The sequence below is a fragment of the Microtus pennsylvanicus genome, chromosome 7 (genome assembly GCF_037038515.1).
Source record: "Microtus pennsylvanicus isolate mMicPen1 chromosome 7, mMicPen1.hap1, whole genome shotgun sequence".
Lineage (NCBI taxonomy): Eukaryota > Metazoa > Chordata > Mammalia > Rodentia > Cricetidae > Microtus > Microtus pennsylvanicus.
The window spans coordinates 31,361,802-31,380,945 of record NC_134585.1 but is presented as its reverse complement, the minus strand read 5'-3'; positions in this window follow the sequence as shown (position 1 = coordinate 31,380,945).

Here is a 19,144-nt window from a genome sequence, read left to right as displayed (position 1 = left end):
ACCATGCTCCTGGTAGAGCTGACACTCCCTGTATTTTGCTTTATCAATAATTAAGATGATGAGTTTTGCCCTCTTCATTCTCTATGTCAGATGCAGTAAAATAAGACTTTTGGTGTAATAAAAGAATCAAAAAGAATTCCTGGGGCAGAGCTCACTGCATCATCTCTGAGTTTCACTAATCAAAAGGTCTAGCTCTCTGTGAGACTAGATCCCCTCAGCCTCCAGATTAGTTTTGGAAACATTGTTGTTTGTTTGTTTATTTTTTTTAAGATTTATTTATTATGTATACAACATTCCTTCCATGTATGCCTTCAGGCCAGAAGAGGGCACCAGATCTCATTATAGATGGCTGTGAGCCACCATGTAGTTGTTGGGAATTGAACTCAGGACCTCTGGAAGACCAATCAGTGCTCTTAACCTCTGAGTCATCTCTCCAGCCCCCTTGGAAACATTCTTGAGTGAGAATGGCTTCCATTGCGACCTCCACTGCTTGCCCCTCCCCTTCCTGCTTAGGGTGGAGTTCTCTCCATGGAGGCCTCACATAGAAAAGACAGCTGTGAGGAAGGCATTCTGAGGACACTTTTCTTTTACCCTGTCCAGGGCCCAACACAAGGGGACAGAGCATCTCAGTCCTAAGTTGGTGGTCCTTCCTAAGTCCTTCTCTTGAGGAGCACACACGACCCTTAGGTGGGCTGAGTGACTCTTACAAGCACCATGGACCAAAAGAGGCCTCTCGGAGAGCTGAGAATTGGATTCCCCCTGACTTGGAACATCATACACAAATGCAGACAGTAGCAACACCTTGTGGGCATTCACCAGGGTCTTCCAAACCAAACAGAGACCATGTCTAGTTGAGAGGAAATTGAAGTTGACTACAGTATTAGTCACTGTTCCATTGCTGTAGGGAGACACCATGACCAAGGCAATTCTTTTAAAAGAGAGCATTTAATTGGGGGCTTGCTTACAGTTTCAGAGGGTGAATCCATTATCATCATGGTGGAAAACAAGGCAGGCATGGTGCTGAAGAAGGAATTGATCTCTGGGTGGGAGAGGGAAGTGTGTGTGGGGGGGAGAATGGGCCTGGGCTGGGCTTTTGAAACCTCAGAGCCCATCCCAGCAGTACACAACTCCTCCAACAAGGACACCCCTCCTAATCCTTCCAAACAGCTCATCAGCTGGGGACTAAGCATGCAAATACATAAGACCGTGGGCAGGGCATCCTCATTCAACTTACCACAACTACTGACACTCCCCAAGCAGAAATTTGGACCTGACGATGAATTAAGGGATTTTATAGGCAGAGACGTGCCATGAGAAAGTCTCATTCCAAAGTCAACATGCTGGCCAGGCAGTGGGTGTGCTTTCTCTTTCTCTGGTTTGCATTAATGCAGGTGTTGGCAGCTTGAGATCTCAGGGTGTATTGCGACTTCCATCCCGAGTCTTTGCAAACTTGGAAACATATCTTCCTGCAGCAGAGCTGGGTCCAGGTGTCAGATCAAAGGGGTTCTTTTTCCCTTGGAAGCTGTACCAACATAAGATGCGATCTAATTTGTTCTGAATTAGTCAGCTGCATAAATGTTCTTCAGTATCTGAGGACAAGATAACCTGTACTATAGTCATCTGTCATCCTTTTCAAGGAGAGACCATGGCCACCGAAGGCAGCTTATTATGAATATCGCCATCTGGGAGTATTTGGATAAAATCATTTTCTAACGTAGGTGTCCTTTGCCTGCAGAATACAAAACACGATAAGTCATTCACTAGTTTCTGTGTGCTAGGTTTTTCCAGGTTTGGCCACATGCCCACCGGAGCCATTCAAGTTCACCCAAAGCACATGGGTTGAGAAGGAGAAAGAGATGGCCTGTCAATGCAAACGATGCTGATGCCTTCAGGCAGTGGGGATGTGGGTGGACAAGCCGATTGATGTACCGAGGCAGTGAGAAAGCAGGATGGGCTCGTCTCTCAACTCATGCCCCAAAGCCTCCCAGGTATACAACGTTACCCCAAGTCTGTAGCTGGTTATTTATCCAGCAGGTATCCATCATGGTCTGACTGTGGACAAAGTTCTGAACCACCAAAGATTCAAAGTAAGATGCCACGTGACCCTGGTTCTTAAAACTCTTATATCACATTGAAATAGTGATACCTTATCCCTGGAATTCTTTCTCCTAGTAAGGGAGATTATGGAGTATACTGGAGGCTTACGATGTTCACTGAGAAAGTAAATTGTCCTGTGACTAATGTAAAAGGGCAGATTCAATGACAAGAGTTGGTCATAATTGGGGCCAGGTGCAATGTGGCAACACAGAGGGTCAGATGGCTCATCTGGTCCTATTGTTTCTGTGGTCAAGGCCATGCTCTGCCATGCTCAGAGACCCATCCTTGAGCAAGATGTGGGATCTCACAAAAAGATGTTTGCTGGGCTACAAGGTTTCCCCTAATTCTGTCAGCTTTCAGTTTCCATTGTGCCTAGTACTATAGATTTATTTTTTTTAATTTTTTTTCTGTTTTTCAAGACAGGGTTTCTCTGTATCTTTGGTGGTTGTCCTGGAACTAGCTCTTGTAGACCAGGCTGACCTTGAATTCACAGAGATCCGCCTGCCTCTGCGTCCTGAGTGCTGGGATTAAAGGCATGTGCCACCACTGCTAGATTTATTTTTTTAAATCATTTTTTTCTTCCAACAAACTTATTCATGTTCTTTGAACTTAAAGATGGAAAAAAATCCAATGCCTATTCTGCAAGTTTCTCTGGAGCTTCTGACCTACTTTGGAGAAAGGAATTCTTGATGGAAGTATGAGCGAAAGACATCCTTCCCAAGATTTCTGAGATGTGCTGTCAGAGGCACGAAGAGCTGCCTTCTCTGGGCTTTCTCCAAAGATCTCTGTGTAGCAGTGATGTCTAAGCCAATGCTTTGTTGCCTGCTGACCACATCCAATCGGGTACCGGGTCTCCTGGGGTAGGATGCCAAGCTGCTCTCCTCCAGCCCTGTGCTCCACTGCCAACTGGCCTGAATTGTCAGCACAGGCTTTGGTTCTGAATAACCATCCCAGGGGAGCTCCTGGAGCAAGCTCTGTTCTTCTACACCAAGTTTCTGCTTGCTGCCAATGGTGTATCTGGGTATAGTGCTCTGACCCTTGCCTGTACCACATGTTCCCCTGAGGTTCTTCCTGCCCTGCTTTTGTCTGTGTTTCATAATCCAGGAATGTGTCCCCAAAAAGGCATGGCTAGAAACTATTCCCCAAATTCATGTATTGAAGCCATGTAGAAATAGGGTTGGGAGAGGTGATTGGGTTTAGATGAGGTCATAACATCTAGAATGGCTCCAATGGCTTCCTAAGAAAAGGAAGCGAGACATGAACTTGATACCTGCTTTTTCTCTGTGCTTTGCTCCCTCCCAGGCTGCCGTGCAGCAAGAAGGTCCTTTCCTGTTGCTTGTCCCCTACTGATGGACTTCCCAGCATCCCCAAAACATGAGCCATATAGAGTTTGATCTTTCTAAATCAGTTGAGTGCATGTGTTTCATTATAGCAACAGAAAACGCACGGTCTTCCACTCCCAGGCCACTTCATCTGGGGACCACGACCTTCACCTCACAACACACACACTTTGACTTCTGTCCATGCTGAGATGCTTATTGGGACATTTTTATTTGCATTACTTCTTAAAATCCAATGCTGAAGCTGGCATTGACTTCCTCCCTACTCATTAAGCCACTCACACACCTTGTAAGTCCCGTGATTTCTTCTTGCAGAGAAAAATGAAATCTTACATTGCGTGATTTCCTATGTAACAGTTGAAAGCTCACATACATGCACATGTATGTACACACATGCGCGCACACACACACACTAAGATGAAGCTAGGCAACACATTGACTGGGTGGTTCTTTTTTTTCTTAGTACTCAAAGCCCTAAATACTATGACTATTCATCCCCCTTGGCAAAGGAGATGGTCTCACTTTATTCTTGGAGCAGGTGAAATTGCTGCCCTGAGCTAGGGCACATTCTGTATTCCAGAAGCCTCTGGGTCCTGTGTACAGATGGGGATGGCCAGTACCTGCTTTCAGACACACCCGCGTCCTGGAGTTCTGGTGAGGATGGAGATAAATAGCCCAAATGAGGCATCTAATTCAGAGTTGGGCACTTCCCATCACAGGTGCCCACTAACAATGCCAACTCACAAATGTTGGCGAGTATACTGAAGAAGTCACACCCTGGCTCAGAATACAAACAGAGGCAGAGTAAGTGTAGGCTGGACTTGGGGAGTCTCTGACACTCAACAAAACTACCTTTCTAAGTGCCCTGAATCTTGTGATATGGTCTGATCTAGAATGTTCTCCAAAGTCCTATATGCCAAAGGTTTGACCCTTGGAATTATTGGGAGTAGGCAGAACCCTTAGTGAGTAGGGCTTTGGTGGAGGTCTGCAGGTCATTGGGGGTGTACCGTGGAAAACAACACTGGGATCTTGGTCTCTTCTTGTTTGTCCCTTTGTCTCCTGACCACTGTGAAGTGAGTAGCTTTGGTCCACTCCTATTCCATGACATGATTTTCTGCCTTGCTACAGTCTCCAAACTCTGAAACCTTAATCCCAAATCCATCTTTCTATATTTTTGCATTATTTCTCTCAGGCACATGTCACAGCAATGAAAATCAGATCGACACAGATGGAGTCAAGGGTATCATCATCCTATTTACCGAACACGTACTGTGGAAGACTCATGCTAAGCACCTTACTCTCTCATTTCTCTCTGTTTTCTCAGAGTTCTCTTCTGTAGGAGAAAGACAAGGAGCTAGAGCAAGGTTGTGTTTTCTATGAACTGAATGGAACAATGAAGATATCTGGCCCCAGGGTTAGGCCTGGGACCCCTTTGCCGATCTGCTGTCTACACACTTAGCTTTTTATCATACATGTAGAACATCCATGTTATAAACGACACTAGATTTGGTTCAGAGGTGACAGGGTGGTATAGAGTTCTGGGGTCCATCGTTAGACTGGGAGTCAAGCAATTCTCAGAGACCTTTGTCTGACCCAACATTTAGAGATGGACTCTACATGCTTCTATGACGTGAGAAGTCTCCAGCCTCAGGCTACTGCAGATGAGCTTGGCGCTGCAGGCTCCCTATCTCCTCTGGTTAGACCCAGGAGCCATCTGGTTTCAGTTCAGTCAGCAGCTGGAAAATGGGCGCTCACTACTTCCAGCCAGGGGAGGTAGAGATAGTTCAGGTTTTGCTCATTCGTGTTTAGGGATCAATGAAAAATAACTCTAGTGGTCTTCCGTGGTTATATGTTCATCAATGTTGGCAGAAAGCCGAGGGAACCCCACCCCACCCCGCATAGGCTACCATGCTGTGAAGTTGGGGAAAGTCTCTGTGCTGATAGAAACGAAAGGCTTCTGGCATCTCCTAAAGTCCACCTGATACAACTCTGGGGCTCCCTGCCCACCTCTCCCTGTAGCTCTCCTCCTCCTCTGCTCCTGTAACCAGGCAACAAGGGAAGCTCATGGATTTCTGAGTGACAGCTGTCAGGGCCGTGTGCTCTGCAGTGGTCACAGACACCTAGAACGTTCTGAAGACACATTTAACCAAGGTGTCATTGCCATAGTGAGAAAGAAGAAAACACAAATGCATACCATAATTAAGTTGAGGAAAGAGCTGTTGCATCTGTCTTCTTCATATTTATGTTTCTAGGTGACTGGAAAAGTCACCTGCTAGTTACCCTTCCGTTCCCTTCTTTGTTGGCATAAGATGCTAATTACTCCTTGGGAAATTGGCGATGCAGGCCGCACTATTTCAGTCAGCACGAAAACCTTCGTAACTAAGGACACAGTCCAAACTCCATGTGCTTTTATATTGTGTATTTCCATTCTCTAAGTGGCCATCTGAGAGTCAGTATGGAAGCCCACATGGTCAGGCTGGGAGCTATTCTGCCGTTGTTTGCACGTGGTGTCCAACTCTCGCTGGCCACTTCTGTTCAAGCCGTCAGAAATAGAGACCATGACGGAGGAGATGGTTTAAGACGCCGCACGGAGAGACTCTTGGCGGTTGAGGGCGCAGACTCCTCCCAGAGGACCTCCATTAGGATCCCAGCGCCTGTGTGCTGCTTCCCAACTGTCCCTCCGGTGCCAGGAGATCTGAGACCCTCTTTGGCCACCCCACCCCGGGCATTAAGCCCACACGTGGCACGTGTACATACATGCAGGCAAACATTCATACATGAAAAACAACATAAATAAATCTCCAAACATTTTTTAAAAAAATCAAGCGTAGCCTGGGAACACAAGTGATTTGCTCTCGTGTTCAGGGCTAATTGCATCTCCACTGCGGGAAAGTCTGGGGAGCGGAACATAGACACATGGCACCTGGCAGGCCATAATTCTACTTACGGAGAAGGGAAAAGAGCTGGCCACTTCCTCCCCTGAGAAGTGTCATCTGCATTAGTCAGCCCAGGATGCCGTAAGAATATTCTCCATTTGTGCTTTAGAAACTCAGTTCTAGAACCTGGAAAGTCCAAAGCAACAAAGAGCCACTATCTAAGCTCGATTCTGTGTCCTGCTTCAAAGAAGGCCTTCTGCCTGTACTCACGCTAGCTAGAGAGGTCCAGGGATGCCCCTGAGGTCCCTTTATGAAGGCACCAATCCCATTCATGGAGCTCCGCCCCCATGAGCATCATCTTGCGGCGCTGGTTTCAATACACGACTCTGGGGGAGGAGGATCACCATCGCATTTTCTTCCTGACATTTTTCAGCCAAGAAAACTGATGCATGGAGCAATTAAGAAACTCCCTCTGGAGCGCAGATGATGAGAATGAAGTTTAGGTCCTTACTTTAGCTCTACTGGGTCTGAGTCTGTGCCTTCCTCCTGCTGTGCTGGATTCCCCGGGCAACACGACCTCCCACAGATAATCAGTACAGGCCTTCCAGTTTCACCGCCCTCTCCTTTTCCCATGCCGAAGCAGCAGAGACACCACTGCTGAGAGATCACTCACAGACTCACAGTGGAGTACTACACAGCAGAGAAAAATATGACATTCTGAAACTTGCAGGCGAATGGATGGATCCAGAAAACATCATATTGAGCGAGGTAACCAGACCCAGAAAGATAAATATCATAAGTGGCTTTTAGACATAAAGCAAAGAAAACCAGCCTATGATTCATAACCCCAGAGAACCTAGACAGCAATGAGGACCCTAAGAGAGACATACATGGATTTAATCTACATGGGAAGTAGAAACAGACAAGATCTCCTGAGTAAATTGGGAGGATGGGGACCATGAGAGAGGGTTGAAGGGGAGGGGAGAGAAAGGGAGGGGAGCAGAGAAAAATGAATAGCTCAATAAAATCAATAAAAAAAAGAAAAAAAAGAAATCACTCACAGACACTTGAGCTTGAGGAACATATATCATCCATACCTCAGTCATTGTCAGCACTCTGGATTGAGAGAGAGAGAGAGAGAGGCTGAAGCCAAGGCAAACAGCTCCAGGAGAGGGAGAGAGCCATGCCAATGAATGTTTCAGCCTGGATTTGTGGGAAAGGCAAAAAAGAAAAGAAAAGAAAGAAGGGTCTCATGTAGTTATTTTCTCTGAATTAAAATATTCCTTCCTGGAGGGACTTACATCACTTAGGAGGCCCAGGAATCTCAAAAAAAAAAAAATTCCCAAGGCCTCCCCCTAGCATTATAAAATTAGCTGACAGTTTCTGGGAGAGGAGCCCACCCACGGAGGCACCTAGACACGTGCAGGGGTTCTGAGGTGCAGGGTTCTTGAGCTAATCAGCTGTGTTGCAGTGGACTTTTAGGTGTCTTCATGTTTCTCATGCCCCAGGAAGTAACCCCTCACCCATATTCCTAAGAGCTGCTCCAATCACTCACTGGGTCATGAAGCTGGCTGAGACTAGAATGTCTTTGGTCTGTGTCTCTGTGTTATCTGGGTTAATAGATGGTTGCTCACATTTTCCCAGCAGTGCTTCCGGTGGAGAAAGAAAGGGCTTTCTCCTCGCTCACTCTTGTCTTTTCCATCTCTCCTCCAGAGATGTGGTTTGAATGAGAAAAGTCCCTCATAGGCTCATGTATCTGAAGACTTGATTTCCACTAGGTGGCGCTGTTTGGGGAGGTCGTGGAGCCCTTAGGAAGTAGAAGCTTGCTGGAACAAGTATGTTTCTGGAGGTGGGGCTATGAAGGTCTTCTTCTTATTATTATTCATCTGTTTATTTTACATCCTGGTTGCAGCCCTCACAAGCCCTCTCCCTTATTCCCCTCCCCCACTCTCTAGTCCCCTCCTTTTTAGACTCCATTCAGGTAAAGGCTGGCTTCACATGAGTATCAATAGAACATGGCCTATCAAGTTTCAGTAAGACTAAGCACCAGCCCATGTATAAGGCTGGGCAAGGTGACCCAGTATGAGAAGTAGGGTCCCAAAAGCCAATAAAAAGGAGACAGCCCCTGTTCCTGCTGTTAGGAGTCCCACAAGAGGACCAAACTGTATAACTGTAACCTATGCAGACGGCCTAGGTCACTCTCAGGCTCCCTGGCTGTCGGATCCGTCTCTGTGAGGCCCTATGTGGCCAGGTTAGTTGGTTGTGTGAGCCTTCCTGTGGTGTCCTTGACCCCTCTGGCTCCAAGGATTTTTTTTAGTCCTGCCTGACTTTCTGTTCTTGCTCTTTGCTTCATGTGTTCAGATGAAATGTGATCAGCCTGCTTCTAGTGTAATGGACTCTGTCCAACCCCTTGGAACTGTGAGCCAAGAGAACCTCTTTCTCCTCGAAGCTGCTTTGGTCAGACTGGTTTATCACACTGACAGCAAAGAAGATACTGCAAGAGAGGACACCAATACCCTGACCTTGCCTTCTGTCTGCCTCTCAGAAGGGCGTTCTTCTATCAACAGGGGCCTTCCTTCCCTCCCTCCTCCCGGACCATGCCTAAGCATGTTCCAATCCCTCAGCACAACTCTATCAGCTCATGAGTCACCTTGCTTCCTGGTGGTCGTCCCCTTCTTGGAGTCCCATTCACACAGTAGGAGAGAGCAATTCCATAATTGCAGCCCTCTGTGAAGGTGTAAAGAGCATACACTGGCGGGACTTCGCCGTGGACTGCCGCATCGATTTGGTTTTGTCTGTATTGTTATTTTGTCAGCCAGCATCTTTTCCCCCCTCCTGGGCCATTTCAGGCTCTGTTTTGTGTAGATGACTGGAGACATTCTGGAAATTCCATTCAATCTGAATGACCCATTCAATCCAGATATCCCAACCCTGTGAATGAAACACCACACACACACAATCAATCTCTGCCAAGTTCGAAGTCTCAGGGTCAATGAACCAGTTTGTTTTTCTTTAATTATGAAAACAAAATAAGGGCAGGTGAACCTCATGGGTGTGTGTGAAAGAAGGAAGAGCTGTGAGCCGGGAGAGATAAAGATAAATCTATCATGCTTCTCCCAGGGAATGATGTTGGTGCAATTAAACAGAGCCAGCCTGACAGCTGTCAATATACTATGTTCTTATGTTCCGGGCCATCACCCTCATGTTTCCTGTCACCCAATCTAAAGATCAGAGATCCGAGGAGGAGGGCACTTGCCTTGCAAAGATGCTGAGTTATGCCAGGCAGCACTGAAAAGTAGGTCAGTGGGTCACCCGTGCAAACCTGTTTACAAAGGCAGTTGGTCTGATGCCAGCAAGGGCTAGCCCTTCTGGAGCCAGGGCAGTGCTGGCAGAGTCCCTGGAAGAGGAGCCAGATATGAAGAACCTGCATTCTGGGGAACAAGAGAGCCCCCTCAAAAATGAGAGTAAGCTAACTATAGGTGAGGATGCAGACAGAGGGTGTGACAAGCCAGGAGAGTCTCTACGCCGCAACTGTGGACATCTGCTCACTGCAACTGCAAACATCTGTGACTTAGAAGCAGTGAACAGTGGGCGCATTCAGAGCAGTGAGGAGCTCAAATATGAGACGGTTTCCTCCTCGTGCCTGTAGGCTATATGCACAGGGCTTGGGAACTTAGCAAAGAACAAGATGGATCATGGGAAGCATAGCTGTTCAGGGTGGTAAAGAAACTTGGAGGCTCAGGGTAGGAGTTGCCCCCACCTGAGTCCCAGGCAGGAACCTAAACATCCAGCCTCTCCCTCCATTGCTGTCTGTCACCCTGAAGCTTCAGGGTAGGGTGGGGCTTGTGTGCTCTGATCACCCCATAGTGGATTCAACCTTCAATCTCTTTTTTTCTTTCCATACTTTCTGGAGTGAGGCTTCCCAGCCTATGACTTTGTACAGTTTTCCTATGTAGAGGTTGAATGCAGGGGCCTGTGGATGGGCCCTGGAGCCACTTGGGTGACGTTGACATCTATTCCCTAGTCCCCATTATCCTATTTCTGCCCTTGCAGAGGATCCATGCTGCTCCCTCACATCGGTCCCTCCGGCTCGGCCACACTGGCAGTCTGTCCTGCAGGACTCGCAGGGGTTCTGGTCACCAAGGCGCCCTTCCCTTCCTCAAGCATGACCTTAGTATGAACAATGAGAGGACAGGACGAGAATCATCTTTATCTAGTTAATGTTTGTTCAGTGCCAAGAGGTTGGATTTTTTTTTTTTAACAGAAAATCCATGTGAAGGATCCAGAATGGAGTTCGGGCTAGAATAATGTAAACAGTTTGGAGGAATTTTTTTTTTCATGACAGGGTGAGAAAGATTGGCAGTGTCCCCAGAAGCTAGAGAGCTCGTCCCTTAGAAAAATATGGACTCTTGGGTGGTGTCACCAACAGAAAGCTAAGGAGGGCTGAAGATATCCGGCCCCAAGTCTGCTTAGGCAAGGTAGCAGTCTCTCCTACACCAAGGCTGCCAGGAATTTCGACCCTCGTGTTCTGGGGCTGCTTTTTGAATGGAATTCAAAGACGGTAGATCTGGGAACTTTGACTAAGTAGGAAGGAAGCTACTGTCTGTAGACTAGAAGTATCCTGTCAAACGCTTGCTCCAGGTCTTGAAGCTGCTGCTGTGGGAAACACGCTCCCAGAGAGTGGAAGAATGGGTTTGGGGTAGGATGGGGCTCTGGGCTCTCTTCCCATACGATGTTGGCATGGAAATGAGAGCCCCAAATGTCACAACTGACCCTAAGGACAGATGCATACTGTGACCTTCTGGGAGAAACAGAGATGGCCCACCCAGTGCTCAGACCCCCACTCTGGGAAGTCCTGCCCCTAGATTCACTCCTCACCCCTGGGCCTGTGCCTCTTTGGCAGGTTTCTTATAGCTCTATCTAATAAATTACCCGCCTCTTCCTAGATTCAGTCTGTAAGAATGAATCTGATTTACTCATAATGGCACCTTCCACAGCCAGCAGGGATGGGCAGGCTGCCCAGAGGCCCCAGTCCCTGTACCCTACTGCTAACCAGGTTTTCTGGAAGGTGACAGTAGTCCAGAAAGTATCAATGGCACTCCAGGCCCACTCCATTAGTACTTATGAGAAACAAGACATCTCCTTATTACTATGTTCAGAAAACGTCCCAGGACTTCATACTCACAAGTCTAAACGTTTTCCGCCATGTTAAACTATGATTTATTTCCTACCCAAATGTTTTCTGGGTAAAGTGCAAGTGATAGACATCAGAGCCAAACATAACACGTTCTACCAAACTCCAGGAACAAAGCTAGGGCTATTGGATGCAAACCTGGTTTGTATCTAAGAAGCTGTCTGGACCACAGGACCCCGGAAGACACATTTCTGCATCACAGAACTGACTCAGCTTAGTCAGGCAGGAAAAGATGCTTTGAGGTATAAGATGCAATCTCTCTGCTTCCCAGAACCCCATAGGAACCTTACAGGAAATGGGGGAAGCTGCAGGAGATAAGAAACACCCCAAGGGGTCAGAAGTCATCTGAGAATATGTGTACACGAAGGGGCTATGATATTGATAGAGTTCTTGTAGGTCTTTTCTCAGGACAGGGGTGAGGTGGGGTTCCTGGGAGGCAGGGGGGATATTGTTCTATATAAGGTCTTTTTCTGTGTGTACACAGAGTATGGCCATGGGCGAGTTACCAGAGATGAACAGGGTGCAGTCAACTGAGGTTGTTAGTATACTCAGCACATATCACTTCAGTACTTGGCTAGCCACGGGGTAAATGAAATCTGCCCTAAGCTTTATAATAACCTAGAGGTCCCTGTGGTGGTTTCCTGTAGTCTCTTGTGTAAGGTCACTAGGACATGGTTTGTCCTCAGTGGTTCATGTGTTGGTTGCTTTGTCTTCACAGTGGCAGTGTGGAGGCTGTAGAACCTTGAGGGAGTAGGGCAGAGTAGCAGGTAAATTAGGCCATGGAGCACCAGCCTCAGAGGAGATTAAAGAGGGCATCATGGGGATTGGTTATTTGGAGAAAATGTGATTGTAAGGAAGCCTGGCATCTCCCCTGGATCGCATTACTTTCTCACAATTTCCCATCATTGTGTCGGCCTCACTACAGCCACGCTATCTTTCCCATGTTCTCGAGCCCTAGTTCTTTCAGTCCAGTGAGCTAAATAAGTCCCTGGTATTTTATCATACAGCAGGAAATGGTCCGAGACAGGTCCAGACTTCCCTCTGGTCTGTTAAGACACTCATCCCGATATCCAAAGAGCCCTTTAAATATGTACCTCCTACATCCGTGAGACTGAAGACGATTCAATAAGAGACCCCATGGATTATTTATCTTTAAAAAAGGTTATGCCAACTCAATTAATGGTTACTCAACATTCACGAAGTGCTGTGTTCCAGGCTTTGTGCGAAGTAGGTCCCTTAGCGGTCGACAATATTTTCTGATTCTTAAGATGAGGAGCTGACCTGGTATCACTTGCTGGCAAATGGTGAAGACGGGATTTAGACTGGATGCAGGCAGGCCTGGCATGCTCTTAGCAATTGTACTCATGGTGCTTTCAAAAATCCTTCTGTGCCTCCACTAGGGTGTCTTCCGGCTAGAGAGTCTCCTTTGTACTCATAAAATACCACTTCTGTACTGACTAATGGTCCACACCGAAGTCGTCTTCTGCTACGGCATTGACACGAAGACTCTAAATGCCATTATCATCTGCCAGAGAGCAGCAACCATGAGCTATTCATCTTTGCTTCTCTAGAAACCCAATTAAAACCTTGTCTGTAGAAAATGCTCATCGTCTGTTGAATTGAATTGAATGTATTTATTTCTCATCTAGAGTTATAGGTGGGCCCTGCATAGGGACTTTTCAGACAAAATAGCATTGATCGTTTGTCAAACTATAACCACAACATGTTTGAGAATAAGCTGAAAGAAAAACACAAGAAAGAAGGGCTCCCTGGCAGAAGCTGGATCAGAATATGAATCATGCCCGGAGATTTTACAAGTACTCATGAGAAGTGGCTCTGACGGTTGCCATGAGAACTATCATTTGAGACTTCTGTGGTACCATGGCAATAGTGCAGTAGCACTGCAGGTGTGCATGGTGTGTGTGTGTGTGTGTGTGTGTGTGAAGCACTTATAGAGAGGATACTACAATGTTGTCACATAGAAAATTGTCATTGGAAAAGGTAAACGCAAAAATAACAGAAACTCTTCCAGGAATTTGACAAAAACCCTTGCTGTTCTTTCACGTCTACTTTATCAGCGACAGTGAGCAATGCTCAGCTTTAGCTGGGAATCCCTGAGAGGAAAGGGTCGGTGCCACGTGTCACGTGAGAAGTGGGAGGATGTCCTAGTCTTCAGCATGGGTAGACATTAGTCCTGTGGAACTCTGACTCGTACCCACTCTTCCCAGCTTTCCCGGTGAAGCCAAAGGCTAACCCAAATCATTACCTCTAGGGTAGTGGCATCGTTAGAGCCCACTGAAACTCAAACTTCTGCTGTGCGTGAGCACGCATCCTCTCTCATCTTCATCCTTCCAGGAGGGTCAAGTTCACCACAGCCAAGACTCTGAATTGTTTTGGAAGGTCATGTTGTCCTTCCATAGCTACCCCCGCCTCTCTCCTGCTTCGAGCATCCATCCTAAATCTACTCATTTGTTCCCCGTTTCTCCTAGCATGTCGTTTCAGGATGTCTTGTAACTGGCACCAGAGGGTCTGTAACCATCTGCAGGTGCTTTCTTCACTCAGCAGATCATGGAGGTTCAGCTAAGTCCTGTGCTCAGGTCGCTTGTCCCCATATCGGTATCATTCCACGGGACGTGGCAGGAACAAAAGTCTGTTTAACCTGTTGAAGGCTATCCTACTTGGGGCCGCGACAAACAAAACTAGTCTCAGTACGCTTGCTCATGCAGGTTTCTGTGCAAACACAAATGTCCGCTTCTCCGGGCTGAAAGGTGAGTGTGTAAGGGCAGTGCAGAGTCACGGTAGCTGCACACCTATGCACACCTAGCCCACGGCCCTGCCGTTCTTCTCCCAGCAGCTCACTAGGGAGCCACTCCCCCCTCACCCCAGCCAACTTTTTAGTGTTGTCAAAGATGCCCGCTTGAGTGCATCACTGCTAGACGTTTTAGTTCAAACTTTGCCAGGGGCTGTTTAGAGGCCCTCTTCCTCCTGTTTATTTACCATCGGTACATCTCTGTCCTTTCCTAATTGCTTTTTCTGTTGCTGTAAAATTTTATGATATATGTGTGTGTGTGTTCTAGATACTAATCCTTTGTTGAACATGTGATTTGCAAATATTTTCTCCTAGTCTGCAACTTTTTTTTTTTAAAAAAAAATCCTCTTATGATAAGCCTTTTACATACACAGTAAATTTTTACTTTAGATAAAATCAGACTTATCAATTTTTTTTTCTACCATAGACAGTGCTTTTGGCATTGAGTCTAAGAACTCTTTACATGGTGTTATGGTTTAGACCTAACACATCTCCCAAAGGCTCATGTGTTAAATACCTGGTCACTAGCCTGTGACATCATTGGGAGATATGTAACCTTCTGGATGTGTGGCCTAGTGGGAGGAAGTGAGGTCATGGCTGGCATGTTTTAGGGGACAAAGGGTTAGTGCGTCTCTTTCTCCCACCTCTTACTTTTCTCATCATCATTATGACAAAATACCGGGCAAAGGCACCTTGGGAAGGACACATTTATTACGCCTCAGTGATTAGAGTCTATTACAACAGGGAAGGCATGGCAGCAGAAGCAGGGGACAGCAGGTCACAGTGCAGCAGAAGCAGGGGCAGCAGGTCTCACTGCAGCAGAAGCAGGGGCAGCAGGTCACAGTGCAGCAGAAGCAGGGGCGCAGGTCTCACTGCAGCAGAAGCAGGGGCGGCAGGTCACAGTGCAGCAGAAGCAGGGGACAGCAGGTCACAGTGCAGCAGAAGCAGGGGACGACAGGTCACACTGCAGCAGAAGCAGGGGACACAGGTCTCACTGCAGCAGAAGCAGGGGCGGCAGGTCACAGTGCAGCAGAAGCAGGGGACGACAGGTCACAGTGCAGCAGAAGCAGGGGACAGCAGGTCACAGTGCAGCAGAAGCAGGGGCGGCAGGTCACACTGCAGGAGAAGCAGGGGCAGCAGGTCACAGTGCAGCAGAAGCAGGGGACACAGGTCACACTGCAGCAGAAGCAGGGGCAGCAGGTCACAGTGCAGCAGAAGCAGGGGACACAGGTCACACTGCAGCAGAAGCAGGGGACATCAGGTCACAGTGCAGCAGAAGCAGGGGACATCAGGTCACAGTGCAGCAGAAGCAGGGACGGCAGGTCACACTGCAGCAGAAGCAGGGGGCATCAGGTCACACTGCAGCAGAAGCAGGGGCAGCAGGTCACAGTGCAGCAGAAGCAGGGGACAGCAGGTCACAGTGCAGCAGAAGCAGGGGCGGCAGGTCACACTGCAGCAGAAGCAGGGGACACAGGTCACACTGCAGCAGAAGCAGGGGCAGCAGGTCACAGTGCAGCAGAAGCAGGGGACGACAGGTCACAGTGCAGGAGAAGCAGGGGCGGCAGGTCACACTGCAGCAGAAGCAGGGGACACAGGTCACACTGCAGCAGAAGCAGGGGCAGCAGGTCACAGTGCAGCAGTGGCAGGGGATTGCAGGTCACACTGCAGCAGAAGCAGGGGACAGCAGGTCACAGTGCAGCAGAAGCAGGGGCAGCAGGTCACAGTGCAGCAGAAGCAGGGGACAGCAGGTCACACTGCAGCAGAGGCAGGGACAGCAGGTCACAGTGCAGCAGAAGCAGGGGACGACAGGTCACACTGCAGCAGAAGCAGGGGACGACAGGTCACACTGCAGCAGAAGCAGGGGACATCAGGTCACAGTGCAGCAGAAGCAGGGGACGACAGGTCACACTGCAGCAGAAGCAGGGGCAGCAGGTCACACTGCAGCAGACGCAGGGGGCATCAGGTCACACTGCAGGAGAAGCAGGGGGCATCAGGTCACACTGCAGGAGAAGCAGGGGGCATCAGGTCACACTGCAGGAGAAGCATGGGGCATCAGGTCACAATGCAGCAGAAGCGGGGCAGCAGGTTACATTTCAACAGAATCAGGGGCAGCAGATCACACACAGCTGCAGTTAGGAAGCAGGCCACGTTGCAGCAGAAGCAGGGGCATCTGGTCACGAGGCAGCTGCAGTCAGGAAGCAGAGAGAGAAGAACGCTGATGCTCAGATCACTTTCCTTTCTCATTCAGTCTTGGATCCCAGCCATGGACGGTGTTGCTCACGTTCTGGGTGAGTCTTCCCGCCTCAGTTAAAGTGTTCCAGAAACTCCTCCATACACACACAGGTGTTTCTACGGAGACTCTGAAGCAGTAAAGCTGGCAGTGAGTTTAACTCTCTCCTTCCTCTTCTCCCCACTTCACTCTTTCCCGTCTCTGCCCCTCTCTCACTCCCTCTCCTTTCCAAGGTTCCATGCGATGAGAAAATTGCTCTGCCTGGTGTTCCCTGCCAGGCTACTCTGCCAGGCCTCAGAGCAGTGGAACCCACTAGGCCTGGCCTGAAACCTCTGGAAGCATGACTCCAGATAAACCTCTCCTTCCGGGAAGCTGTCCATCTCAGGTGTTCTGTGACAGGCCGAAACTAACCAGCCCTCACAGGCTTCCCACTGAGTGTTTCATTCTACAATTTTTGTACAAAGGTTTTTTTTCTTGCAGATGACAACTACGTCTATGATCCATTTTGAACTAGGGTATAAAGTACGAAGGGTTAGGTCATAGTTTGTTGCTCTTTCTTTTTTCTCATGTGTTGGAGCAGCGGTTCTCAAACTGTGGGTTGTGACTCCTTTTGGGGTTGAGTGACAATCTCATACGCGTCCTAAGACTAATCAGAAAACACAGATATTTGCATTTTAACTCATAACAGTAGCAAAATTACAATTATTAAATAGCAATGAAATAATTTTATGGTTGGGGTCGCCACAACATGAGGGACTGTATTAAAGGGTCATAGAGTTAGAAAGTTAAAAACCACTATGTTCCTAGCGCATTCAACGTGCTCCCTCAAATTCCCATCCTCCCATTTCCCACACCCCCACCTCCAGTTTACCCAGAAGATCTTTCCTATTTCCCCTTCCCAGGGAATCCATGCATCTCTCTTTGGGCACTCTTTGGCATCTAGCCTCTCTGGGGCTGTGGATTGTAGGTTGGTTGTCCTGTACTTTATTCGCTTATGAGTGAGTACATAGCATGTTTGTCCTTCTGGGCCTGGGTTACCTCACTCGGAATTAATTTTTTTCTAGTTCTATCCATTTACCTGCAAATGTCATGAGGCTTTTTTTTTCAGCTGAGTAATACTCCATTATATAAATATATCACATTTTCCTTATCATTTCTTCACATCTAGGTTGTTTCCAAGTTCTGGCTATTACAAATAATTTTGCTATGAACATTGTTTAGCAAGTGTCTTTGGGTATGACTGAACATCCTTTGAGTACATGCCTAAGATTGGTGTAGCTGGGCCTTAATGAAATAAAATTATTTCATTGCCCTAATGCTGTGACCCTTTAATACAGTTCCTCATGTTGTGGTGACCCCCCAACCATAAAATTATTCCATTGCTACTTCATAATTGTAATTTGGGTTCCTGCTTTTCAGTGAAATTGCCATATTGATTTCCAAAGTGACTGTACCAGTTTGTACTCCCACTAGCAATGGAGGAGTGTTCCCCTTACTCCACATCCTCTCCACATAAGCTGTCATCAATTTTTTGATCTTAGCCATTCTGACAGGTGTAAGATGGTATCTCAGAGTTATTTTGCATTTTCCTGATGATTAAGGATATTGAATAAGGCTTGATGCAGTAACTTCCACAGGGGCAGGTACAAGGGAGCAATCATTGAGAGAATAGGTCTCTGTGGGACTAGGCTCAAGTCAGGGACCTCTGAGGGAGCAGGCCCAAGTCAGAGACCTCCGAGGGACCAGGCCCAAACAGGGACCTCTGAGGGAGCAGGCCTAAACCAGGGACTTCTGTGAGAACAGGCCTGAGATAGCAACCTCTGCCAGAGCAGATCTGAGGCAATTACCCCCCACAGGAGCAGGTATAAGGGACTCACCGCTGACCATGCAGGTCCAAGTCAGAGACCTCTGCTGACTGGATGTGAGTCAGGGACCTCCGGATATGAGCCAGGGACCTCCGAGGGAGTAGACCCTAGCCAGCAACCTCTGCCAGAGCTGGCCTGAGTCAATGACCTTTGCTGGAGCAGGCCAAAGGTAGTGATCACAGTAGAAGGAGCCCCAAGCAAGCAACCTCAGTAGGAGCAGGCCCAAAGGACCACTAAGATTGGAGAGAGACACTTGGGAGCACAGAACAACCTCCGGGAACACTGAGTGACCTCTGGGTGACTAGAACTGTGGTCCTGACTGTACCATGAGGAGCAACTATGCCCGAATACAAGGGCACCCTCATATGTAAAAGAAACACTTCTAAAGCTTAAATCATACATTAATTCCACACACTAATACTGGGAGACTTCAACACTCCACTCTCACCACTGGACAGGTCTGCCAGACAGAAAATTAACAGAGAAATAAGGGAACTAACAGATGTTATGGCTCAAATGGACTTAACCAGCATCTATAGAACATTCCATCCAAATATAAAAGAATATACCTTCAATATACACAGCACCTCATGGAACCTTCTCAAAAATTACCACATACTCGGTAACAAAGCAAACCTCAATAGATCCAAAATTTGAAATAACCCCATATATTTTACCTGATCACAGTGGCTTAAAATTAGAATTCAACAGCAACACTATTTCCAGAAAGTCC